Source organism: Phyllobates terribilis, unplaced genomic scaffold (assembly GCF_046119375.1).
Source record: "Phyllobates terribilis strain yellow unplaced genomic scaffold, ASM4611937v1 Scaffold_4__5_contigs__length_816908805, whole genome shotgun sequence".
Taxonomy (NCBI): domain Eukaryota; kingdom Metazoa; phylum Chordata; class Amphibia; order Anura; family Dendrobatidae; genus Phyllobates; species Phyllobates terribilis.
This window is the reverse complement of record NW_027362764.1, coordinates 20,329,962-20,356,558: the sequence shown is the minus strand read 5'-3', so window position 1 is coordinate 20,356,558 and position 26,597 is coordinate 20,329,962.

Sequence of the window (26,597 nt, the reverse complement as noted above, 5' to 3'; positions counted from 1 at the left end):
GGAAGAAATGATCAGCACCGTTCTCGGAGAGTTCCCTCAGTCCTGGACTCGCATAAATGATGCCATAGTGGTACCGGTCCTGCATTTCCTGCAACCGGCACAGCAACAACCAACACCAGAGCCGGTAGGTGAAGAGGAGCAAGCGGTTCCAGAGGCAGAAGAGCCTGTACCAGCAGCCCAGGAGAGTCAACCCTCTGCTGACAGTGAGCCTGCCATGCCTGCGGTAAGCCAAAGGACCCGCAGACAGCTGCCTGCCCTACCTGTCCACCCAGCTGGTAGCTGTACCCCTAACGCTAGTGGGGAAAGCCAGGTTGGTCCACCACCAGACAGTGGGCTACGTAGGTCAACCAGGAGCACAAAGGGGCAGATACCCACTCGCTGGAGAATATAGAGTGTACTAAAATTGTAAATAACCCTGTTGCCAAGTGTTGAAATGTTTGCCAAGTTATATGCATGTTTGGTAATTCTGTGTTTCAGTTTCTTGCAGCTACCGTAAGGACTCACAGGTTATGGACTTTTTTTATAACCGGGACCTTGTATGGACTGCGTTCGGAGCCTAACCAAGGAATGAACTAAGACTGTAAAGGACTTGGGGTAGGACAGACCCCCACCTGGTTAAGGCTCCCGTTGTTCTGGTGATATGGACACCCGGTCACAGACCACACTGTGACCTAAAGAACTCAATCTGTGCGTCACTTGTATACTAATGTTTTATGGTTATGCATATTGTCTTTGTTTATTGTTTAGTCCCGGAGTACAAAATTTTACTAGGGGGGAATGTGTCACCCTGGCCTGGATGCCACAAAATGTAATAAAGCTGTGTCTGAGAGCAAGGGGGAGGTTCTCTAGTCAGGGGAACATTAGCATGCAGTACCTCCTGTCTCAGGCCAGTAGGGGGAACAGGCTGCCCCTATAAAAGCTGGTGCTGGGGGCAGGGTTAGAGAGAACTTGATGGCCTGTCTCAGCACTGAGACTTGTCTCAGAGCAGAGCAGGGACAGACAGTTGCACTGCACCTAAGAGGAAGTGTGGCAGGAGGAGAGCCACAAGCCAGAGACAAGAGGCGAAGTGAGCCTGTCTTGGCAGATAAAAGACTTACTTTACCAGACTTTGGTGTCTGAGGCTGGGAGGATTCTACATCCTCCAGCAGATAACCCGTCCGCAGGGGACTGTATATTCCTTGGCCTAAGAAGCCTGGAGGCCCTGCCACAACAGAAGGGACCAGTAAAGCCGTACAAGGCTGGGAGCAGAAAGGAACCCACGTCGCAGGCCATACAGGCGAGAATACACGGAAAGCTCGGAAACGTGGGCTGTTACCCTATAACGAGGAGATAACCAGAAGGAGCGCAGAAAGCACGGTAGGCCTACACCCTCACCCTGACCAGGGCCAATTTCCCCGTTGCTCTCAGACATCCAGGTCCCCTCCTAGCCGGGACTGTTTGTGGGTCAGTTTACCTGTTCTAGTAAAGACCCTGGACTGCAACCTGTTGTCTGTGTGCTCCTTGCTCCTCCAGCACTATCAGCACTGGGACTCTCACTACCATCACTCCCACCATCCATTATACTGCCCTGGGGCCGCACTCTTCCCGTGGGGAGTCATACTACCCTAGCTGCACACCTCATCAGCCCCAGCGGTCTGCATGCAGCGGCGGTTCCTAATAACCGCAAATCCACGGGTGGCGTAGTCGGACATAATCAATAGCACATAACGGACTACCACTGGCCTGACCACCCTGTGCCACGGAACCGGGTTGCCACTACTACTCCCATCGTTCCCTATTGCCCGGATCCGAGTGCCCCACGGCCCAGGGGGCGAGACATAATGACTATATAATAGATCCCTCTGCGTGTAATGACTCTATATAATAGATCCCTCTGTGTGTAATGACTCTATATAATAGATCGCTCTGTGTGTAATGACTCTATATAATAGATCCCTCTGCGTGTAATGACTCTATATAATAGATCGCTCTGTGTGTAATGACTCTATATAATAGATCCCTCTGTGTGTAATGACTAAATATAATAGATCACTCTGTGTGTAATGACTCTATATAATAGATCCCTCTGTGTGTAATGACTCTATATAATAGATCCCTCTGTGTGTAATGACTCTATATAATAGATCCCTGTGTGTAATGACTCTATATAATAGATCGCTCTGTGTGTAATGACTCTATATAATAGATCCCTCTGTGTGTAATGACTCTATATAATAGATCCCTCTGCGTGTAATGACTCTATATAATAGATCGCTCTGTGTGTAATGACTCTATATAATAGATCCCTCTGCGTGTAATGACTCTATATAATAGATCGCTCTGTGTGTAATGACTCTATATAATAGATCCCTCTGTGTGTAATGACTCTATATAATAGATCACTCTGTGTGTAATGACTCTATATAATAGATCCCTCTGTGTGTAATGACTCTATATAATAGATCACTCTGTGTGTAATGACTCTATATAATAGATCCCTGTGTGTAATGACTCTATATAATAGATCCCTCTGTGTGTAATGACTCTATATAATAGATCCCTCTGTGTGTAATGACTCTATATAATAGATCGCTCTGTGTGTAATGACTCTATATAATAGATCCCTCTGTGTGTAATGACTCTATATAATAGATCACTCTGTGTGTAATGACTCTATATAATAGATCCCTCTGTGTGTAATGATTCTATATAATAGATCCCTCTGCGTGTAATGACTCTATATAATAGATCACTCTGCGTGTAATGACTCTATATAATAGATCCCTCTGTGTGTAATGACTCTATATAATAGATCACTCTGTGTGTAATGACTCTATATAATAGATCACTCTGTGTGTAATGACTCTATATAATAGATCCCTCTGTGTGTAATGACTAAATATAATAGATCACTCTGTGTGTAATGACTCTATATAATAGATCCCTCTGTGTGTAATGACTCTATATAATAGATCCCTCTGTGTGTAATGACTCTATATAATAGATCCCTGTGTGTAATGACTCTATATAATAGATCGCTCTGTGTGTAATGACTCTATATAATAGATCCCTCTGTGTGTAATGACTCTATATAATAGATCCCTCTGCGTGTAATGACTCTATATAATAGATCGCTCTGTGTGTAATGACTCTATATAATAGATCCCTCTGCGTGTAATGACTCTATATAATAGATCGCTCTGTGTGTAATGACTCTATATAATAGATCCCTCTGTGTGTAATGACTCTATATAATAGATCACTCTGTGTGTAATGACTCTATATAATAGATCCCTCTGTGTGTAATGACTCTATATAATAGATCACTCTGTGTGTAATGACTGTATATAATAGATCCCTCTGTGTGTAATGACTCTATATAATAGATCCCTCTGTGTGTAATGACTCTATATAATAGATCCCTCTGTGTGTAATGACTCTATATAATAGATCGCTCTGTGTGTAATGACTCTATATAATAGATCCCTCTGTGTGTAATGACTCTATATAATAGATCACTCTGTGTGTAATGACTCTATATAATAGATCCCTCTGTGTGTAATGATTCTATATAATAGATCCCTCTGCGTGTAATGACTCTATATAATAGATCACTCTGCGTGTAATGACTCTATATAATAGATCCCTCTGTGTGTAATGACTCTATATAATAGATCACTCTGTGTGTAATGACTCTATATAATAGATCACTCTGTGTGTAATGACTCTATATAATAGATCCCTCTGTGTGTAATGACTCTATAGAATAGATCACTCTGTGTGTAATGACTCTATATAATAGATCGCTCTGTGTGTAATGACTCTATATAATAGATCCCTCTGCGTGTAATGACTCTATATAATAGATCCCTCTGCGTGTAATGACTCTATATAATAGATCCCTCTGTGTGTAATGATTCTATATAATAGATCCCTCTGTGTGTAATGACTCTATATAATAGATCCCTCTGTGTGTAATGACTCTATATAATAGATCCCTCTGTGTGTAATGACTCTATATAATATTAGTGAGATGCACTTGTATAGCAGTATTATAGTGTCATTATGGCAGTATTATAGTGGTATTATGACATTTTATGGCAGCATTATAATGTAGGCAACGAGAGAAGCAGAAGCGGGTAGGGTGAATGGTAATATTCCAATAAAAAGAAAAAACATCGGCACTCCACAAAACATGTCATCCCGTTCACTTTTGATGGTGCTCAGCAATTACTATATAGAAAGTCCAATAGTATTGTAGAAGAAACGAGATTGCGGCACTCACCTGTGCACAGAGATCAGAGACTTTATTTCCATACAGATAAAGTAGCAGCGTGGTAGTGAATGGCGCCATCCAATGTATGAACAGCGGTTGTATCACGCCAAACCGGCGCTTCTTCTTAGAGTATGTGTCCACTAAGATGGCGGCAGTCAGTCCTCGCTCAGCGATGGCGCGGTTATATGTTGTTCTGCTCCACGACGGCCGCAGTTAGCAATCATGTATATATCGCTGTGCTGAAAAACAGCTGCAAAAATCACTGTCATGGCGGAAAACTAAATGAGGCCATTATATTGCAAAACGTCAGTAATCATCGCCATGCTGGCATAGTGCATCATGCGTTGCTAGTTGCGGCATCTTGTGTGATACCGCCATACGTGGCTGCAGTGGATACCGCCATGCGTGGCTGCAGTGGATACCGCCATACGTAGCTGCAGTGGATACCGCCATGCGTTGCTGCAGTGGATACCGCCATACGTGGTTGCAGTGGAGCAGGACTGATTTGACCATTTTGGTGACAAACAGATCGTGGCTATTTTGAAATAATAGAATTTCCTATTGAGGCCTTTTTAGATGAAAACAGCAGAAATCTAATAATCTTACCATCCTGGTGTATATTCATATGTCCCCATCCTGGTATATATTTAAATGTCCCCCATCCTGGTATATATATATGTCCCCCATCCTGGTATATATGTCCCCCATTCTGGTATATATTCATATGTCCCCATCCTGGTATATATGTCCCCCATCCTGGTATATATTTATATGTCCCCCATCATGGTATATATATCCCCCATCCTGGTATATATGTCCCCCATCCTGATATACAGTATGTGTCCCCCATCCTTTTATATATGTCCCCCATCCTGGTATATATTCATATGTCCCCATCCTGGTATATATGTCCCCCATCCTGGTATATATTTATATGTCCCCCATCCTGGTATATATGTCCCCCATCCTGGTATATATATCCCCCATCTTGGTATATATGTCCCCCATCCTGATATACAGTATGTGTCCCCCATCCTGGTATATATTTATATGTCCCCCATCCTGGTATATATGTCCCCCATCCTGGTATATATATCCCCCATCCTGGTATATATGTCCCCCATCCTGATATACAGTATGTGTCCCCCATCCTGGTATATATTCATATGTCCCCCATCCTGGTATATAGTTATGCTCAAAAGTTTACATACCCTGGCAGAATTTTTCCTTTCTTGGCCTTGTTTTAGATAACATGACTGATAACAAAAAAACTTTTCCTCCACTCACGGTTATTGTTGGGTGAAGCCATTTATTGTCAAACTACTGTGTTTTCTCTTTTTAAATCTTAATGACAACCAAAAACATCCAAATGACCCTGATCAAAAGTTCACATACCCCAGTTCTCAATACCGTGTATTGCCCCCTTTAACATCAATGACAGCTTGAAGTCTTTTGTGGTCGTTGTGGATGAGGTTCTTTATTTTCTCAGATGGTAAAGCTGCCCATTCTTCTTGGCAAAAAGCCTCCAGCTCCTGTAAATTCCTGGGCTGTCCAGCATGAACTGCGAGCTTGAGATCTCCCCAGAGTGGCTCAATGATATTGAGGTCAGGAGTAGAGATGAGCGTTGTTCTACTCGAACTGTTCGCCAATCTCAAATTCGAGCTGTTTTGGGCGGTGTTCGAGCCATTCGGCGAACACGAACGATTTGAGAAAAATTCGGCTGTTCGAGGTTATGTTCGATAACTGTTCGTGCACCAAAATCATAACTGGATTTTTTCTCAGTAATGATGAAAATTAATGTTAATACGCAGTTTGAGTGTACAGCGGGGCGGGGGGAGGGGCAGGGGATGGATCTCTGCAGGAACTATGAAGATCTCCATTTTTTTTTCTCTTTCCCGCATTTGCAGTGGGGAGGTGCAGTCTGTCAGCCTATCAGCAGCGCACACACGGAGCGAAGTGCTTTTTTTCACACAAGCAAGGGCATGTGTGATTGGCAGTGTATGTCACATGTCCTTGCCCTATAAGACCAAGCCATTTTCCCCGTCGCCACCATTTTCTCACTGCTGCAGCTGCGTGTTAGACGGCACCGCTGTTGCTGTGTGCGCTATACCTTGTTAATTTCAAGCCAATTTTCGCACAAATCTACAGATAGCTTGGGAGTAGGGAATAGTTGTGATTGCAGTCCTTTTAAGGACTAGGTTACAGCATTTCCTACGACTTTTATCAGGCAGGTCTGTGCTCTTAAATAGATAGATTGTGGGAGTAAAGACTAATTGTAATTGGAGTCCTTTTCAGGACTAGGTTACATCAGTTCCTATCAGTTTTTGCCAGGCAGGTCTGTGCCAGTGCTGTGCAAGTTTTTTTCACAGCATTTGGCTGAATCTAGCAAAGCTAATCCTTTTTGGCCTATTGCAGAGTGTGTTAGTCAGTGGAGTAGCCTATCTGTGTTGCAAGATATACCACCTGTGTATAGAATACCAATTTTTTTACTGCACCTAGTGAAGTAAAATCTTTTGGGCAAAGCATCATTCTATTAGTCCATCTATACTGACCTCCATCAGGTTGCAAATTGAATATAATTTTTTTCTGCATCTAGCTCTGAAAAAATATTGGGCTTCTAGCTGTGTGTGGGACTTTCTCTATTAGTCCATCTATACTGACCTCCATCAGGTTGCAAACTGAATATATTTTTTTCTGCATCTACCTCTGAAAAAATATGTGGCCTTCTAGCAGTGTGTGGGACTTTCTCTATTAGTCCATCTATACTGACCTCCATCAGGTTGCAAATTAAAAATAATTTTTATCTGCATCTACCTCTGAAAAAATATTTGGGCTTCTAGCTGTGTGTGGGACTTGTTCTATTAATCCATCTATACTGACCTCCATCAGGTTGCAAACTGAATATAATTTTTTTCTGCATCTAGCTCTGAAAAAATATTTGGCCTTCTAGCAGTGTGTGGGACTTGTTCTATTAGTCCACCTATACTGACCTCCATCAGGTTGCAAATTCAAAATAATTTTTTGTCTGCATCTAGCTCTGAAAAAATATTTGGCCTTCTAGCAGTGTGTGGGACTTTCTCTATTAGTCCATCTATACTGACCTCCATCAGGTTGCAAACTGAATATATTTTTTTCTGCATCTACCTCTGAAAAAATATTGGGCTTCTAGCTGTGTGTGGGACTTGTTGTATTAGTCCATCTATACTGACCTCCATCAGGTTGCAAACTGAATATATTTTTATCTGCATCTACCTCTGAAAAAATATTGGGCTTCTAGCTGTGTGTGGGACTTGTTCTATTAGTCCATCTATACTGACCTCCATCAGGTTGCAAACTGAATATATTTTTTTCTGCATCTACCTCTGAAAAAATATGTGGCCTTCTAGCTGTGTGTGGGACTTTCTCTATTAGTCTATCTATACTGACCTCCATCAGGTTGCAAATTAAAAATAATTTTTATCTGCATCTACCTCTGAAAAAATATTTGGGCTTCTAGCAGTGTGTGGGACTTGTTCTATTAGTCCACCTATACTGACCTCCATCAGGTTGCAAATTCAAAATAATTTTTTGTCTGCATCTAGCTCTGAAAAAATATTTGGCCTTCTAGCAGTGTGTGGGACTTTCTCTATTAGTCCATCTATACTGACCTCCATCAGGTTGCAAACTGTATATATTTTTTTTCTGCATCTACCTCTGAAAAAATATTGGGCTTGTAGCTGTGTGTGGGACTTGTTCTATTAGTCCATCTATACTGACCTCCATCAGGTTGCAAATTGAATATAATTTTTTTCTGCATCTAACCCAGCCAATAGTTTTGGCCTAATACCACAGTTTGGCCACTCAGCTCTGCTCGGTTACCATCCATTGTTTTTTTGTGCAAACAACTCCAGAGTTGTGAATTAGTTAACCACCAAAATGAGTGGAAAAAGGCCTGCTGCTGGTGGAAAGGGGAATAGGCGTGTTGGGAAGGGAAAAAAGGTTGTGTCCGTGGGGTAGGTGTTAAAGCAACAGTAACATCTGCAGAAGAAAGACCATCTTCCAGCCAAACTAAAATGTCTACTTCTTTTAGCGGACAATGTGATAAGATCCCTTTCTTACGGCCACGCCAATCGCTACAAATTCCAGATGAGGCACAAAAACAGCAGGTGCTTCAACGGATATCAAGTGCTCCTTTAAGTGGGCTCTCCTCCACATCAACTTCAACATCACAAATACTCCAGTCCTCAAAGGTGTCACCCCAATCGCACTTGCTTCCTCACAGCTCCCAAATCTCCAGCTGCCCGTCTGAGTATGAGGTAGAACAGATGGTTGAGTCTGCAGAGATGTTTACTCATACTATAGCCTGGGAATCAGAGGTCGACTCCAGCGCTTCTGTGAATCCAGACGAGGAAATGATCTGCACTGATGCCCAGAATCTTTATGAGTCGGATCCAGGACCAGACGCAGAAGGTTCTGACCATAATGTAGACCCTCATTCCCAAACTGTAACTCCTGTTGGTGGAGACAATGAGGAAGACGATGATAAGACTCAAATACCTGATTGGAGCGACAACTTTAGTTTTTTGTCAGGGCAGGAACAGGTTGGCTCTGAGGACGACGGGTGTGATAACGCACAGGGTGATGATGATGAGGTCGGAGATCCCACTTACTGTCAACCCACAGTCAGCCAAGAGATGAGGTCAGCAGAGGAGGTGGAGGAAGATGCTAGTGACGACGAGGTCAGGTTGCGCCTTCCTGGACAGAGACGTAGTACTGGAAGCACGTCAACAACTGCATCCTCAAACACAACTCTGCCTCTCACCACAAGTCGTGGTGGCTCTTCAGGTCGCATGGGTGCTAAGCCTTGCATAGCCTGGGCATTTTTTCAGATCGATAAAGATGACCCAACTCGTGTTATCTGTAACATTTGTCAGCAAAAGCTAAGTAGAGGCCAAAAAATACATAGTTTGAGTACTTCATGCATGAACCGGCACATGGACATGAAGCATAAGTTGCAGTGGGAAGCTCAGTGTGCTACAATGCGGCCTAGCCGGCCGGGCCAACCACCGTCTGCCATATCTTGTGCATCCGCGGCCTCTTCATCCTCTGTGACGGGGGGGACAGCAGTCACACCTGTTTTGGGGCGCAGACCTGCCACCTCTTTACCCGCAACAGCCAGCGTGATTGGCAGGTCATCATTTTCTTTGGAGGTGGTAACACCAGCTGGTGTTGAGCGCTGTCCGACATCGATAGCACCACCTTTGGATCAAGGCAACCTAACATGTCCGCCTGCATCTTCCTCACAGACCGGCAGTTTGCCGGGGACACCCTTATCAACCCCGTCTAAGCACAATAGCCAGCCCTCGGTCCCTCAGATGTGGACAAGTAAAAGACCATTTCCTCCTAGCCATGAGAAAGCTAAGAGGTTGAATTTCACCATCTGCAAGCTCTTGGCTACAGAAATGCTGCCTTTCCGCCTGGTGGACACAGAGGATTTTCAAGACCTTATGTCCGTCGCAGTGCCCCAGTACCAGATGCCCAGTCGGCACTACTTCTCAAAGAAAGGTGTGCCTGCGCTCCACCAGCATGTCGCACACAACATCACCGCTTCTTTGAGAAACTCTGTGTGTGACAGGGTGCATTTCACCACAGACACTTGGACGAGTAGGCATGGACAGGGGCGTTACATGTCGCTGACTGGGCACTGGGTAACTATGGTGACAGCAGGACAAGGGGCTGCTGTCCAAGTCTTGCCGTCCCCACGAGTTGTGCGTCAATCCTCTTTATGTCAAAGTTCCTCCACTGCTTCTGCCTCCTCAACCTCCTCTCGGTCTTCTACCTGCACCCAAAGCCTGTCTGGTCATGCCACAAGCTTTCTAACTGCGCAGAAGGGATCCTGCACACCTCCTTACTATGCTGGCAGTAGGGCTCAACGTCATCAGGCGGTTTTTACTTTGAAATGTCTGGGAAATGTGAGTCACACAGCTGAGGAGTTGTGGTCAGCTCTGGAGAACCAATTTCATGAATGGTTGTCTCCACTGGACCTGAAACCAGGGAAGGCCGTGTGCGACAATGCTGCAAACCTGGGTGCGGCCCTTCGCCGGGGCAATGTCACACACGTGTCTTGTATGGCTCACGTGTTGAACCTGGTTGTCCAGCAATTTTTAGCCCACTATCCCAGACTAGATGGCCTTCTGCAGAGGGCACGGTCGCTGTGTGCTCACTTCCGCCGTTCGCATCCCGCAGCTCAGCGACTTACATCTCTACAGAAGTCGTTGGGCCTGCCACTTCACCGGCTAAAATGCGATGTGCCTACCCGGTGGAATTCAACTCTGCACATGTTGCAGCGACTGTGGCAGCACCGACAAGCCCTGGTGCAATACGTTCTGACGTATAGCCTGGGCCAACGAGATCCAGAGGTGGGGCAAATCACGCTGGAGGAGTGGTCTCAGATCAGGGACCTATGCACCCTTCTGCACAGTTTTGAAATGGCGACGAAGATGTTTAGTGCTGACGATGCCATTATGAGCATGACTATTCCGGTGATTTACATGCTGGAGCACATGTTAAACAGAATTCGGAGTCAGGTGGTGGCACTAGAGGAGGTGGAGGAAGTAGAGGAGGAGGAGTTGTATGCGGAAGGGCTAACATCTGCAAGGTCCAGACGGTCGGCAGCACCAAGGCGGCAGGCATGTGAGGGTGGGGGAGATGGTTTTACCAGGGCGCATGGTAGCAGCCAAACTAGTGAGGAAGGTGCAGGAGCCCAGGAAGAAGTGGAGGACGAACTGATGGAAGACTCATCAGATGAGGGAGACCTTGATCACATTTCTGTTGTGCAAGGTTGGGGGGAGAGGACAGAGGAAGGAAGCATGATTGTTACCTCGCCACCAACACAACAGGGACTTGGTGCTCTTGGATGCGCAACACACATGAGTGCCTTCTTGCTGCACTACCTGCAACATGACTCTCGAATTGTGAGAATTAGAAATAATCCTGACTACTGGGTTGCCACACTGTTAGATCCCCGGTACAAAAGTAAATTTTCAGAAATTATTCCTGCCATAGAAAGGGATGCACGCATGCAGGAGTATCAGCAGAGACTGTTGCAGAATCTTACATGTGCTTTTCCACAAAATACCAGTGGTGCACGTAGTGAATCTCACAGTTCCAACTTGCCAACCGTGGGACCGTCAAGTGTTCAGCACTCAAACCGTAACAGAACCACAGTATCTGCTGGTAACATCAATTTTGCGGAATCATTTCACCACTTTTTTAGCCCATCCTTTGCAAGGCCACAGGAGACAAGAAGTCTGACACATAGTCAACGCCTAGAGACGATGGTACAGGAGTATCTCCAAGTAAACATTGAAGCCATGACTGTGTCACTGGACCCTTGCTCTTTTTGGGCTTCCAATCTGGATAAATGGCCGGAGCTAGCCACTTACGCCTTGGAGATCTTGTCATGCCCCGCAGCCAGCGTTCTGTCTGAACGTGTGTTCAGCGCTGCTGGTGGTGTGCTGACAGATAAGCGCACGCGGCTCTCCACTGATAATGTAGACAGACTCACGTTCATAAAGATGAACAAATCATGGATCCGAAATGACTTTTCTACCCCTGTGTCATCCTGGGGAGAGTAAAAGCTTGATGATTGGTTAAAATCACCCTACCAACCGTTTTAAGCTTTCAAATTACTAATCATGTTTATCTGTATCTTGGCTGGAAAATAATTTGGGCTTTGTAGCAGTGTGCAGCACTGATTCTATTAGGCCATCTATAATAAGCTCCACCAGATTTAAAATTACTAATCATGTTTATCTGTATCTTGACTGGAAAATAATTTGGGCTTTGTAGCAGTGTGCAGCACTGATTCTATTAGGCCATCTATAATAAGCTCCACCAGATTTAAAATTACTAATCATGTTTATCTGTATCTTGACTGGAAAATAATTTGGGCTTTGTAGCAGTGTGCAGCACTGATCCTATTAGGCCATCTATACTAAAGCTTCACCAGATTTAAAATTAATAATAATTTTTAGCTGCATCTAGCCCGGAAAATAATTTTGGGGCTCCGAGATGCGCAAGACACATAAGTGCCTTCTTGCTGCACTACCTGCAGCATGACCCTCATATTGTCAGAATTCGAAGTAATCGTGACTACTGGGTTGCCACACTCTTAGATCCCCCAAACTTTTCGATCAACCTTTTCATTTTAATAAAGACCAAAAAAATGGTCATTTTTGAAATTATAAGCATTAGCAGGTTGTTAGAAACTGAAATCAAACAATTTTCAACTCAAAACTTTATTCTAGGTGATGTTACATTTTCACATAGGACCCCTTGTTCGAAAGGAGCTTCTGAACTCTCTCGTCCATTGAATTTGTCAGGTTTTGGATGGTTTCTGCTTCAATTGTTTTGCATGAGGACAGAATACCCTCCCAGAGCTGTTGCTTAGATGTGAACTGCCTCCCGCCATCATAGACACTCCTTTTAATTATGCTCCAAAGGTTCTGAATGGGGTAGAGGTCAGGGGAGCATGGGGGTCACACCATAAGTTTGTCCCCTTTTATGCCCATATCAGCCAGAGATGCAGATGTTTTATGTGCAGCATGAGATGGTGCATTATCATGCAGAAAAATGATCTTGCTGTGAAATACACGGTTCTTCTTCTTGAACCATGGCAGGAAGTGCTGTTTGAGAAAATCCACATACATTATGGAGTTCATCTTTAGCGCCTTCAGGGATCCTAAAGGGGCCGACAATCTCTCTCCCCATGATTCCAGCCCAAAACATTACTCCACCTCCTCCTTGTTGGCGCTGTAGCCGTGTTTGCGTGGGGTGTCCATCAACCAGCCATCCTCCACTCCATCCATCTGGACCATCGAGCGCTGCACGGCACTCATCCGTGAACAAAACAGTTTTGAAATCAGCCTTCATGTAATGTTTGGCCCACTGGAGCCGTTTCTGCTTGTGTGAAGTGGATAGAGGAGGTCGACAGGATGGCGTATGCACAGCTGCAAACCTCTGAAGGACCCTGCATCTTGTTGTTCGGGGGACGTTGGAGGCACCAGCAGCTTCAAAAACTTGTCTGCTGCTATGACAAGGCTTTTTTGCCGCTGCTCTTTTAACCTGACGTAATTGCCTGTAGGAAAGAGTCCTCAATTTGCCCTTATCAGCACGCACACGTGTGTACTGTGAATCAGCTACATACTTCTTGATTGCCAAGACACTTCATCCTGATCATCGCACAATGTTGATTGTAGTCATGCCTTGACCTAAACACTCCACAATTTGTTGCTTCTCAGCAGCCGACACATCCTTTTTCTTTCCCATTTTGGCAGAAAATGTAGGCTGCTTAATAATGTGAGACAGCCTTCTTAAGTAGTCTTGCCTTTCATTGGACACACCTGCCAAACTAATTAGCACAGGTGTCTGCAATTGCTTACAGTGATATAAAGAGCCCTGACACACATCACCATCAATGAGTTTAACTGACAAACAAACAAATTCTTCCCTTATCACTCCTAAACACTTTTTGCATAATAATTTGGAACACAGTGTACATGTGCTTTTCCACAAAACACCAGTGGTTCACGTAGTGAATCTTACAGTTCTAACTTGCCAACCGTGGTCTGTATGGGGTTGTTCAATAAAGGGCCCAAAATTAAGATAACATAGATGGGAGAGGTCTCTATGAATAGGAATTCCTAAGTATTTGATACCCTGTGAGGGCCAGGCAAAGGGAAAGTTGGACTGGATGGAATCCTATATGGATTTGGGGAGGGAGACATCGAGGGCCTCAGACTTCGCTGCATTGATTTTAAAATTTTACCATGTAACAAAGTGATCTATTTCAGCCATAACAGCAGGGATGGATATATGTGATTGAGTGATATATACTAGGACATCATCAGCAAATAGAGAGCACTTGTACTCGGTGCCTCCCACCTCAATCCACCTAATATTGGGGTTATGGCGAATTGATGAGAGCAGGTGCTCCGTCACTAGGATGTATAAGAGAGGGGACAGAGGACATCCCTGCCTTGTCCCATTGGTGATTGTGAAAGGTGATGAAAATGTTCTGACGCACCCCCTGGGCCTTGGGACACCCGGAGCCGGACCCTTTTTGGTGGATGCTGGTGGTTGTAGTCTCCGTGGCGGCGACCCGGTTCCGTGGCTCAGGGCGGTCAAACCAGTGGCGGAACTATTTATGTGGTTTTGATGTTTAAATGTCCGACTACGCCACCCGTGGATTGCGGTCAGAGTGAACCGCCGCTACAGGGCAGACCACTGAGGCTGGTGTTGTGGGTGCAGCAGAGCGTAGCATAACTCCCCACGGGAGGAGTATAGCCTCAGGGCAGTGTATGCGGAGGATGGGGGTGATGGTGCAGGGCAGCAGCAGTAACGACACGGAGTCAGTGATGCAGTCCAGGCCCTTTACTCACAGTTCTTATTATCCAGACCACGTCTGCAGGTAACGGCTGCCCACGTCGTACTGTGCTCACCAGGTGAGGGGCTCAGACAACTCCCAGATAACTTTGGAGCGCTTCACAGGACCCCCTTTGTGTGTCCTTTGTCTGGCCTTTCTTACCAACCCTTCTGTCCGGCTGCCTCGGGCCTCCTCTTGGTAAACTTGGCGCCAGTTTCCCTGACCCTATGTGGTGCCTTCCTAGCGGGTGTAGCGAGGGGCTGCGCCACATAAAATGTCACAGCCTCCTGTTTCTAGCTGACGGTCGTTTCCTGCCTCCACTAGTTTCGGGGACCGGTCTCCCCCTTTGGCCTGACCCCTCCACGCAGGTGGATTCGGGCGTGCGGTGGCGACTCGCCCGTTCGCACCCCTGGGATCCCTTCGTTCCTCGTTCCTGGAGCCTTCTCCGCTCCTCATCCTTCCTTCTCATGCAGAGCCCCTGCTCCCTGCCACTTCTGCTCAGACTTCTCTGCACTGAACTAAGATGGTGCCCACCTTTTATACTCCCTTCTCAATGCACCCAGGAACTGCTTCCTCCCTGCTCCTGCACTACAGGGTTCCCCTTCCTCAGTGTTCCCTCCCCCCACTCCAGCCAGGGACAGGGACTGTCGTGCCCATCTCAGGGGCATATTGGTCGCCCTGCCCCACGGCAATGTGGTGTAATGCATGCAGGTGTCGGGTCCTGATCCACACTACATCCTTACCTGAGAGTGAGATATCACACCTCTGGGTGAGGTGCAATACCTCTGTAGCAACCGAGCCCTCAGGGTGCTACAGTTCCATTTATCTTCAGACTAGGTGACGTATTGCGATACAGGGCCGTGATTTTGGCTATAAAAGGGTCCCCTAGACCCCTACCCCAAGCTTTTTAAGAGAATCATATATGGCGTGCCAGGAGACTCTATGGAATGCTTTCTCAGCATCCAACGAGAGTATCTAATTACAAATTTTTAACTGCATCTAGCCCAGGAAACACTTTGTGCCTAGTAGCAGTGTCTGCTAGTCAGCGGATTATCCCGGCTGTTAAGCAAGCTACACCACCTGTAGTTTGGACACTTAATTTTTTCAAAGGAAATGCTTCGGGACCACGGGATACTCAGTGAAGAGCATCAGGAGGCACCCCAAGGCATAGGGGCTGGGACTGGCAGTAGGATGCCTTGCGGTGGATGTAACATACCTGGCGGCGTCCTTGCATGGTGGTCCATCTCCCACTGTGCAAGAGCGCGCACTTGATCTCCTGTCCAGAATGTCTCTCTGGCTTCCCTCCATGCTGTCTGTTTGTGTCTGTTTCTGCTGCTCTGGGCGGCGCCCGATCACTTCCTGCTTTTTGTAACTGCTGTGGGTCACACCCCTTGTGCGTCCTCAGCCTATTGCTGTCTGTCACCTGGTATATAGCTCAGCTGCTCCCATCTATCCCTGCCTGAGCATAGTGTTTCATTCAGTGTGTGCTTGCACTCTGAAGGTGCCAGGTCCCGTTTTTTGTCTCCTGCTTTGCGGTATCAGTTCCCGTGTCTGAACTGAGTCCTGTCTATGTCTCCTGCCTTGCGGTATCAGTTCCCGTGTCTGAGCTGAGTCCTGTCTATGTCTCCTGCCTTGCGGTATCAGTTCCCGTGTTTGAACTGAGTCCTGTCTGTGTTCTCTTGTCTGCCTATCCTGGAGGCTGTATTTCCAGGCCTGTCTGAACACGCTCCTAGCCTGTTCCTTCCGCCTTCTAGGGGCCGATTACCTAGATCCGTTCCTGTATCTTGTCTGTCCTGTCTGAACACGCTCCTAGCCTGTTCCTCCCGCCTTCTAGGGGCTGATTATCTAGACCCGCTCCGGTATCTTGTCTGTCCTGTCTGAACACGCTCCTAGCCTGTTCCTCCCGCCTTCTAGGGGCCGATTACCTAGACCCGCTCCTGTATCTTGTCTGTCCTGTCTGAACACGCTCCTTGCCTGTTCATCCTGCCTCTCTGGGGGCCGTATTCCCAGACCCGCTTCTGTATTCCGCTGCAGTGTCGGTCTCCTCCGTACACTCAGTTCCAGTCTGAACTCTCTCCTATCCTTTACCTGTTTTGCCTCTATATCCGTTCCCTTCCTTTTTCTGCAGAGTCTGAACTCGTACCTAACTCCTGCTTGTTGTCTCTGTACTCCCGTTTGTGAGTTTCTGGTCCACTCGCTACTTCACTGCAAGTACCCTGTGGGTATCTGGCTCTGCCTTTCCCTTCCTGTCTGTTCCGTGTGAACAGAGCCCTGTTCCCCCTGCTCAGTCTAGCCTGCTCTGACTCCTTTGCTCACCGCTCCGGCGGTTCTAGCCTGCTCTGACTCCTTTGCTCACCGCTCCGGCGGTTCTAGCCTGCTCTGACTCCTTTGCTTACCGCTCCGGCGGTTCTAGCCTGCTCTGACTCCTTTGCTCGCTGCTCCGGCAGCCTTGCTCTGCTCTGACCCTTTTGCTCACTGCTCCAGCAGTCTCGCTCCGCTCTTATCCTTTTGCTCACTGCTCCGGCAGTCTTGCTCCACTCTTGCTCACCGCTCCAGGCGGTCTCGTCCTGCTTTACTCTTGCTCACTGCTCCGGCAGTCTCGCTCAGCTCTGACCCTTTGCTCACCGCTCCTGGCGGCCTTGTCCTGCTCTACTCTTGCTCACCGCTCCAGGCGGCCTTGTCCTGCCCTGTTCTCGCTCACCTCTCTGGGCGGCCTCACTCTGCTGTGTTTGTCCGCCACATCTGTGGTTCTGTTCCTGAGTCCCAGTGTGTACTGGGTCCTATCCCGCCAGTGTCCCTACCTGCTAGTGCCTCCCTGTCTGCACTCTAGCTGTGCTTGCCTGTACCCCTCTGCCTGTATTGTTCCTGAGTCCCAGTGTGTACTGGGTCCTATCCCGCCTGTGTTCCTACCTGCTAGTGCCTCCCTGTCTGCACTCTAGCTGTGCTTGCCTGTACCCCCCTGTCTGCATACCCGCCTGCCTGCATACCAGTCGTGCCTGCCTATACCCACCAGTCTGTGTGCCAGCCTACCAGTCTGTTCCTGTATTCCCCTGTGTGGGTCAACAGCCGTGTCCGGGGTCTGTCCTGGAGTAGCACCTGGTCCCTCTGCTCGGTTCCTCCTTGGTGCACTGGCGTCGTATGCCGTCGTGCGACCCTGGTCGGATCGGGTGAATACCTAGTTACGCCCCTCCAGGCATTCACTCTCCGGCATGGTCCAGTGGAATCACTACAATCACACGCACACGCCGCTCAGCCCGGGCGTGTGCTTTACAGCATGCTCAGGCCATGGCTCCCGTTGAGCCCCACGGCCTTCGCTCTCTGAGAAGTTTTCCAGCGAATACATGCATTAAAATAAATAAATAATTTTTTTTTTCCTTAGCTGAGTTCCAGGCGAATTACGCACCGTCCAGATGGATCTATCAGCTCTCGTTCCTGCGGATCCGCCACGTTACTATGGGGATCCAAGACAGTGTCGTGCATTTGTGGAGCAATGCATGCTACACTTTAAGGCCTACCCTCTCTATTTTCCTTCCGATTGGGCTAAAGTGGCCTTTATGATTGACTACCTAGCGGGTGATGCCTTGAAATGGGTCACCCCCCTATGGGAAGCATGGGATCCTGTCGTCCTTGACCTGCAGGCCTTCCTGGTGGCCTTTCGTATGGTCTTCGAGGACCCTAACCCTGAAGCCCCTGCTGAAGCTTCACTTCCCAATATCCCGGAGCAGCCCCGACGGGTAATGTGTGTGGGTAGCGCAATAGTCCTCCAGCCCAATGAGACTACTGCCCACCCAGAATCCTCACAGGGTGACTACGCTTTCCGGAATACTTCTCCCAACCTCAAGAGGCAGTCCAGACGTGCTAGACGTAGAGGCAAGCCGTCACGCCAGGGTCTGTCCTCCCTGAGACCTCCTGACCCCAACCTTGAAGTCCCTACTGAAGCTTCATCTCCCTGTATCCTGGAGAAGCCCCAACGGGTAATGTGCGTGGGTAGTGCACCAGTTCTCCTGCCCGAAGAGACTTCTGCCCATCCAGACTCCACACAGGAGAACTTCCTGCACCCGGCATCAGATGCTTCACCCACTTTTACCGGTGTGCATGTCCAAGGATGCTCCAAAGCTGTGGTTACCTCAGAGTCTGTGCACCTCTACTACCTGGTGGAGGACCCCCTGTTGCCTCCTGAATCCTCCGGGATACCACTCGATGACAAATGGAGAGAGACTTCTCTACACCCGGTACTCGATACTTTGTCCGCTTCGTCCTGTGAGCCTGACAATGGGTACCCCAAAGTGGTAGTTACCCCCAAGTCTCTACACCCCTCCGACCAGGCGGAGGACCTCCAGTTGTCTCCTGAACCCTTCGGGGTGCTACCTGGTAGCGAAAGGACAGAGACTCTCCTATACTCTGTACCTGATACCTCGCTCGCTCCGTCCAGTGAGTCCAACCTAGTGTACTCCGAAGCAGAGGTTACTCCCGAGTCTCTACACCCCTCCGACCAGGCGGAGGACCTCCAGTTGTCTCCAGAACCCTTCGGGGTGCTACCTGGTAGCGAAAGGACAGAGACTCTCCTATACTCTGTACCTGATACCTCGCTCGCTTCGTCCACTGAGTCCAACCTAGTGTACTCCGAAGCAGTGGTTACTCCCGAGTCTCTACACCCCTCCGACCAGGCGGAGGACCTCCAGTTGTCTCCAGAACCCTTCTGGGTGCCACCTGGTGGTGAATGGACAGAGACTTTCCTATATCCTGGATCTGATACCTCGCTTGCTTCGTCCAGTGAGTCCGACCTAGTGTACTCTGAAGCAGAGGTTACCCGTGAGTCTCTACACCCCTCTGACCAGGCGGAGGACCGCCAGTTGTCTCCAGAACCCTTCGGGGTGCCACCTGGTGGTGAATGGACAGAGACTTTCCTATACTCGGTACCCGATACCTCGCCTGCTTCGCCCAGTGAGTCCGACCTAGTGTACTCCGAAGCAGAGGTTACTCCCGAGTCTCTACACCCCTCCGACCAGGCGGAGGACCTCCAGTTGTCTCCAGAACCCTTCGGGGTGCTACCTGGTAGCGAAAGGACAGAGACTCTCCTATACTCTGTACCTGATACCTCGCTCGCTTCGTCCACTGAGTCCAACCTAGTGTACTCCGAAGCAGTGGTTACTCCGAGTCTCTACACCCCTCCAACCAGGCGGAGGACCTCCAGTTGTCTCCAGAACCCTTCTGGGTGCCACCTGGTGGTGAATGGACAGAGACTTTCCTATATCCTGGATCTGATACCTCGCTTGCTTCGTCCAGTGAGTCCGACCTAGTGTACTCTGAAGCAGAGGTTACCCGTGAGTCTCTACACCCCTCTGACCAGGCGGAGGACCGCCAGTTGTCTCCAGAACCCTTCGGGGTGCCACCTGGTGGTGAATGGACAGAGACTTTCCTATACTCGGTACCCGATACCTCGCCTGCTTCGCCCAGTGAGTCCGACCTAGTGTACTCTGAAGCAGATGTTTTCTCTGAGCCTCTGCACTCTTCTGACCCGGCGGGGGACCTCCAGTTGTTTCCTGAATCCTCCGGGGTACCACCAGATAACAAAGAGACAGTGACTTTTCCTCATTATGTACCTGATAACCCGTCTATTTCTTCCTGTGAGCTTGACAAGATGTACCTCGAAGCAGAGATTACCCTCAAGTCTCTGTCCCCCTCCAACCCGGTGAAGGACTTCCAGTTGTCTCCTGAACCCTCTGGGGTGCCACCTGAAAATATGTGGAGAGAGACTTCCTTGTGTGCTGTTCCTGGTACTCCACCCGTTTCGTCTGTTGCTGAGGATGGCTGGATAGGAGGTAGCATCCTAGCTAACCAGATGAGATCAGTTTTTCCTGTGGACAGTGGAAGTGATCTCCTTGAAGTGAACGACTGGTCCTCGAATTCCCTGCGGAAGATTCTGGCAGGCCTGAAGAAGAGGGGGCGTAAGAGGGGGTGGGTACTGTAACATACCTGGCGGCGTCCTTGCATGGTGGTCCATCTCCCACTGTGCAAGAGCGCACTTGATCTCCTGTCCAGAATGTCTCTCTGGCTTCCCTCCATGCTGTCTGTTTGTGTCTGTTTCTGCTGCTCTGGGCGGCGCCCGATCACTTCCTGCTTTTTGTACCTGCTGTGGGTCACACCCCTTGTGCGTCCTCAGCCTATTGCTGTCTGTCACCTGGTATATAGCTCAGCTGCTCCCATCTATCCCTGCCTGAGCATAGTGTTTCATTCAGTGTGTGCTTGCACTCTGAAGGTGCCAGGTCCCGTTCTTTGTCTCCTGCTTTGCGGTATCAGTTCCCGTGTCTGAACTGAGTCCTGTCTATGTCTCCTGCCTTGCGATATCAGTTCCCGTGTCTGAGCTGAGTCCTGTCTATGTCTCCTGCCTTGCGGTATCAGTTCCCGTGTCTGAACTGAGTCCTGTCTGTGTTCTCTTGTCTGCCTATCCTGGAGGCTGTATTTCCAGGCCTGTCTGAACACACTCCTAGCCTGTTCCTTCCGCCTTCTAGGGGCCGATTACCTAGATCCGTTCCTGTATCTTGTCTGTCCTGTCTGAACACGCTCCTAGCCTGTTCCTCCCGCCTTCTAGGGGCTGATTATCTAGACCCGCTCCGGTATCTTGTCTGTCCTGTCTGAACACGCTCCTAGCCTGTTCCTCCCGCCTTCTAGGGGCCGATTACCTAGACCCGCTCCTGTATCTTGTCTGTCCTGTCTGAACACGCTCCTTGCCTGTTCATCCTGCCTCTCTGGGGGCCGTATTCCCAGACCCGCTTCTGTATTCCGCTGCAGTGTCGGTCTCCTCCGTACACTCAGTTCCAGTCTGAACTCTCTCCTATCCTTTACCTGTTTTGCCTCTATGTCCGTTCCCTTCCTTTTTCTGCAGAGTCTGAACTCGTACCTAACTCCTGCTTGTTGTCTCTGTACTCCCGTTTGTGAGTTTCTGGTCCACTCGCTACTTCACTGCAAGTACCCTGTGGGTATCTGGCTCTGCCTTTCCCTTCCTGTCTGTTCCGTGTGAACAGAGCCCTGTTCCCCCTGCTCAGTCTAGCCTGCTCTGACTCCTTTGCTCACCGCTCCGGCGGTTCTAGCCTGCTCTGACTCCTTTGCTCACCGCTCCGGCGGTTCTAGCCTGCTCTGACTCCTTTGCTTACCGCTCCGGCGGTTCTAGCCTGCTCTGACTCCTTTGCTCGCTGCTCCGGCAGCCTTGCTCTGCTCTGACCCTTTTGCTCACTGCTCCAGCAGTCTCGCTCCGCTCTTATCCTTTTGCTCACTGCTCCGGCAGTCTTGCTCCACTCTTGCTCACCGCTCCAGGCGGTCTCGTCCTGCTTTACTCTTGCTCACTGCTCCGGCAGTCTCGCTCAGCTCTGACCCTTTGCTCACCGCTCCTGGCGGCCTTGTCCTGCTCTACTCTTGCTCACCGCTCCAGGCGGCCTTGTCCTGCCCTGTTCTCGCTCACCTCTCTGGGCGGCCTCACTCTGCTGTGTTTGTCCGCCACATCTGTGGTTCTGTTCCTGAGTCCCAGTGTGTACTGGGTCCTATCCCGCCAGTGTCCCTACCTGCTAGTGCCTCCCTGTCTGCACTCTAGCTGTGCTTGCCTGTACCCCTCTGCCTGTATTGTTCCTGAGTCCCAGTGTGTACTGGGTCCTATCCCGCCTGTGTTCCTACCTGCTAGTGCCTCCCTGTCTGCACTCTAGCTGTGCTTGCCTGTACCCCCCTGTCTGCATACCCGCCTGCCTGCATACCAGTCGTGCCTGCCTATACCCACCAGTCTGTGTGCCAGCCTACCAGTCTGTTCCTGTATTCCCCTGTGTGGGTCAACAGCCGTGTCCGGGGTCTGTCCTGGAGTAGCACCTGGTCCCTCTGCTCGGTTCCTCCTTGGTGCACTGGCGTCGTATGCCGTCGTGCGACCCTGGTCGGATCGGGTGAATACCTAGTTACGCCCCTCCAGGCATTCACTCTCCGGCATGGTCCAGTGGAATCACTACAATCACACGCACACGCCGCTCAGCCCGGGCGTGTGCTTTACAGCATGCTCAGGCCATGGCTCCCGTTGAGCCCCACGGCCTTCGCTCTCTGAGAAGTTTTCCAGCGAATACATGCATTAAAATAAATAAATAATTTTTTTTTTCCTTAGCTGAGTTCCAGGCGAATTACGCACCGTCCAGATGGATCTATCAGCTCTCGTTCCTGCGGATCCGCCACGTTACTATGGGGATCCAAGACAGTGTCGTGCATTTGTGGAGCAATGCATGCTACACTTTAAGGCCTACCCTCTCTATTTTCCTTCCGATTGGGCTAAAGTGGCCTTTATGATTGACTACCTAGCGGGTGATGCCTTGAAATGGGTCACCCCCCTATGGGAAGCATGGGATCCTGTCGTCCTTGACCTGCAGGCCTTCCTGGTGGCCTTTCGTATGGTCTTCGAGGACCCTAACCCTGAAGCCCCTGCTGAAGCTTCACTTCCCAATATCCCGGAGCAGCCCCGACGGGTAATGTGTGTGGGTAGCGCAATAGTCCTCCAGCCCAATGAGACTACTGCCCACCCAGAATCCTCACAGGGTGACTACGCTTTCCGGAATACTTCTCCCAACCTCAAGAGGCAGTCCAGACGTGCTAGACGTAGAGGCAAGCCGTCACGCCAGGGTCTGTCCTCCCTGAGACCTCCTGACCCCAACCTTGAAGTCCCTACTGAAGCTTCATCTCCCTGTATCCTGGAGAAGCCCCAACGGGTAATGTGCGTGGGTAGTGCACCAGTTCTCCTGCCCGAAGAGACTTCTGCCCATCCAGACTCCACACAGGAGAACTTCCTGCACCCGGCATCAGATGCTTCACCCACTTTTACCGGTGTGCATGTCCAAGGATGCTCCAAAGCTGTGGTTACCTCAGAGTCTGTGCACCTCTACTACCTGGTGGAGGACCCCCTGTTGCCTCCTGAATCCTCCGGGATACCACTCGATGACAAATGGAGAGAGACTTCTCTACACCCGGTACTCGATACTTTGTCCGCTTCGTCCTGTGAGCCTGACAATGGGTACCCCAAAGTGGTAGTTACCCCCAAGTCTCTACACTGGCGTCGTATGCCGTCGTGCGACCCTGGTCGGATCGGGTGAATACCTAGTTACGCCCCTCCAGGCATTCACTCTCCGGCACGGTCCAGTGGAATCACTACAATCACACGCACACGCCGCTCAGCCCGGGCGTGTGCCTTACAGTGGACAGCCGAGCTCGATCCTTATAAAAGCTTTTTAACTGCAGCAGCTTTAGTGGACGCTACTGGAGCTGGAATTACCGCGGCTGCTGGCATGAGACTTGCCCTCCAATAGATCCTTGTAAATGGATTTAAAGTGTATTCATTCAAATTAGAGAGACAATTTAAATTAAAAAGCTTAGAGCTGCCTCCACCACAGGGGGACTCGCTCGACCCACCAGCGGACAGGCACCAGTATTGGGAGAGGGGGGCTGGCCGTCAGGGTTCACCGCGGCTCTGGCACAAACCCGGCGACGCGGAGGTGGCACGGGCAGGAGCGGACTGGCCGTGTCGGCTTCTCACTTTTTGGATTTTAGAAGGGCATGACATGCCTATATCTGTGTCTCCCCCTCCTTTTACTCCTCCACCTCTTTTCTTTTCGCATGTCTATATGTACTTGTCACTTTTCCATGTGTTAGTTGTGTCTTCTGAGCAGTTTGTCAGCTTTTGGACACCTTTGAAGGTGTTTTCTATGTGTTTCTATGTGTTTTTGTTTGCCTGGCATTGGTTTTAACGGTGTTCGAAGGTGTTCGACGAACAGTTCGACGAACAGTTCGGCGAACACACGGGTGTTCGACGAACCGAACCGAACTCGAACACTACGGGGGTGGCTCAACACTAGTCAGGAGACTGAGATGGCCACTCCAGAACCTTCACTTTGTTCTACTGTAGCCAATGACAGGTCGACCTGGCCTTGTGTTTTGGATCATTGTCATGTCCAAGAATGTCCCATGCGCAGCTTCCGGGCTGATGAGTGCAGTCCAGTATTTGCTGATAACGTGCTGCATTCATCTTTCCTTCAACTTTTACCAAGTTTCCTGTGCCTTTATAGCTCACACATCCCCAAAACATCAGCGATCCACCTCCGTGCTTTACTGTAGGAATGGTTTTCCTTTCATCATAGGCCTTGTTGACCTCTCTCCAAATGTAAAGTTTATGGTTGTGGCCAAAAAGTTCAATTTTGGTCTCTTCACTCCAAATTACCTTGTTCCAGAAGATTTGAGGCTCGTCTCTGTGCTGTTTGGCGTATTGTAGATGAGATACTTTGTGGCATTTGCGCAGTAATGGCTTTCTTCTGGCGACTCAACCATGCAGCCCATTTTTCTTCAAGTGCCTTCTTATTGTGCATCTTGAAACAGACACACCATTAGTTTTCAGAGAGTCCTGAATTTCAGCTGATGTTTTTTGTGGGTTTTTCCTTACATCCTGAACAATTTTCCTGGCAGTTGTGGCCGAAATTTTTGTTGGTCTACCTGACCGTGGTTTGGTTTTTACAGAGCCCCTGATTTTCCATTTGTTAATCACAGTTTGAACGCTGCTGACTGGCATTATCAATTACTTGGATATCTTTTTGTATCCCTTTCCTGTGTTATATAGGTCAACTACCTTTTCCCATAGATCCATTGACAATTCTTTTGCTCTCCCCATGACTCACAATCCAGAAACGCCTGGATGAAAGATGCAAGAGTCTGTCTGGATTCCAGAAACTCACTCAGCTTTTATACACACACACTGATTACAAGCAAACAGGTCACAGGTGAGGATGTTACCTTTAGTAGCCATTCAAACCCATTTGTGTCAAATACTGTGCATGTTATCATACCAAAATCACCAGGGTATGTGAACTTTTGATCTGGGTCATTTGGATGTTTTTGGTTGTCATTAAGATTTAGAAATAGAAAACAAAGTAGTTTGACAATAAATGGCTTCACCCAACCAATAACCATGAGTGGAGAAAAAGTTTTTTTTGTTATCATTCATATTCTCTGAAGCAAGGCCAAGAAAGGAAAAATTCTGCCGGGGTATGTAAACTTTTGAGCACAACTGTATATGTTCCCCATCCTGGTATATATGTCCTCCATCCTGGAATATATTTCCCCATCCCGGTATATATCTCCCCCATCCTGGTATATATATATGTCCTCCATCCTGGTATATATGTCCCCATCCTGGTATATATGTCCCCCATCCTGGTATATATGTCCCCCATCCTTGGCCCATCCTGCTATATACAGACATGGTGGAAAATGTTGGCACCCTTGAAATGGTTTCATTAAATGAATTATTTCTCCCAGAACATTATTGCAGTTACACATGTTTTGTTATACACGGATTTATTTCCTTTGTTTGTATTGGAACAACACAAAAAAAACTTAGAAAAAAAGGCAAATTGGACAAAATTTCACACAAACCCTAAATATGATCTGGACAGAATTGTTGCCCCCTCAGCTTAATATCCCGTTGCACGCCCTGTGGAATAAATAACCTCAATCAGTCGCTTCCTATAACCATCAGCTTCTTCCACCTCTCAGCTGGGATCTTAGACTCTTCTTACAAACTGCTCCAGGTCTCATATTTGAAGGCGCCTTCTCCCAACAGCAATGCAGGTGTTATTTGGCAGCGGATTAATCTCTGTATTGTCCAGGCATTCGAGAGTGAATATATATTTATTCAGGAGTAGTGATGAGCGAGCACTAAAATGCTCGGGTGCTCGATGCTTGGGTAGAGCACATTGGAATACTCGGGTGCTGGACCCGAGCAACGAGCCCAATGTAAGTCATTTGCCGGCACCGCTTGAGCAGGAGAATTCTCCCACGCTGTCAGTGACGTGCATGAGGTGAGCTGAGTTCATTGGACATGAACTCGGCTCATCTGGATGCTGTCACAGCCAGACACTGAGGATCTTC